Below are 1,003 nucleotides of genomic sequence, written 5' to 3' on the forward strand. Positions count from 1 at the left end.
TATGGACATGTAGTCTGGGGCTCTGGGACTGGACCCTCACAGAGCCAGGATTGTGCTGACAGCCTCGGAGCAACACTGGGTGGGTGGGTAGGGTTCGCAGCGGAAGAGCAAAGCAGGGTGCAGTTATATTGGGATTCCAGGAAACCACATGGCAGAGTTTGGGAGTTTCTGCACATCCACGGTGTCAGCCAGTCGGTCCCACCAATTCCCAAAACGGGGGAACAGCGACGCAACAGACTGGACCTCCTGTGCCTTAAAGTTGCGCTACAGAGGTAAGACCGAGTTTCTAGCCCCTGCCTCCGGTCCCAGCCCTCAACCTCTCTCACCTGTTCCTGGATGCGGGTTGCAGATCCAGATTGTTGGAGGGGTACTCCTAAAAGCTGGACCGCTCGGCGCTCGGGTCGCTGGATCTAGTAGTTCTCGACCTCCTTTCACTATAGGCAGCAATGCTTCACTAGACTACAATTCCCGACATGCCATAGGAGGGGCAACGATTACGCGATCTAGCGCGGGCTGGCTGGGCGGAGACGAGCCACATTGATTGGCTACTTCCCCTCGTAAGAGCATGAGGCCCTGTAACCAACAGCCAATGGAAGGTCTGCCCCCCGGGACCTAAAGCTAAGAGGGCTGGAGTGGGCGGAAGATGGGGTGAGGTTGTAAGGAGTCGTAGTGAAAGAGAAACAGGTTTGGAATTGCTTGAACTCAGGCTCTCAACAGTCGTTCTTTACTACTCAAATTGTCATTATTTTCCTGTGCAGTTGAGTAGCACGTTACTAAAACCCCAGGGTGACCAACATGGCTACTTAACTGGTTGTCTAACTTGGGCAAATCATATAACTTCTGAGCCTCAATTGACGGCTTTGAAACTACCTTCCCTTATTTGTTAAATTAGGATAACACCCTATAAAGTATATAAAGTGCTTTAAGTGCTCAAAGCGAAGACTCAAGCAGAAACCAGAACCTTTATCCCTACACTCACGTACACACACACACAGTTTACTCA

At 51.1% G+C, this 1,003-nt stretch overlaps 1 protein-coding gene across 2 annotated transcripts in view; it reads right to left on the reverse strand.

The window, feature by feature from the left end:
• The window catches only part of FDPS (farnesyl diphosphate synthase), a 9,389-nt gene extending 8,901 nt beyond the window's left edge, over positions 1–488 (reverse strand). The window contains exon 1 of one of the 2 annotated variants that reach the window (XM_010838282.1): positions 327–488. The gene's annotated coding sequence lies outside the window, so the exon portion shown is untranslated. The remainder of the gene's footprint in view (positions 1–326) is intronic. The other variant, XM_010838283.1, reaches the window with a different exon arrangement.
• Between the last annotated feature and the right edge of the window lie 515 nt (positions 489–1,003).

This window comes from Bison bison, unplaced genomic scaffold (genome assembly GCF_000754665.1).
Source record: "Bison bison bison isolate TAMUID 2011002044 unplaced genomic scaffold, Bison_UMD1.0 scf7180017864093, whole genome shotgun sequence".
Lineage (NCBI taxonomy): Eukaryota > Metazoa > Chordata > Mammalia > Artiodactyla > Bovidae > Bison > Bison bison.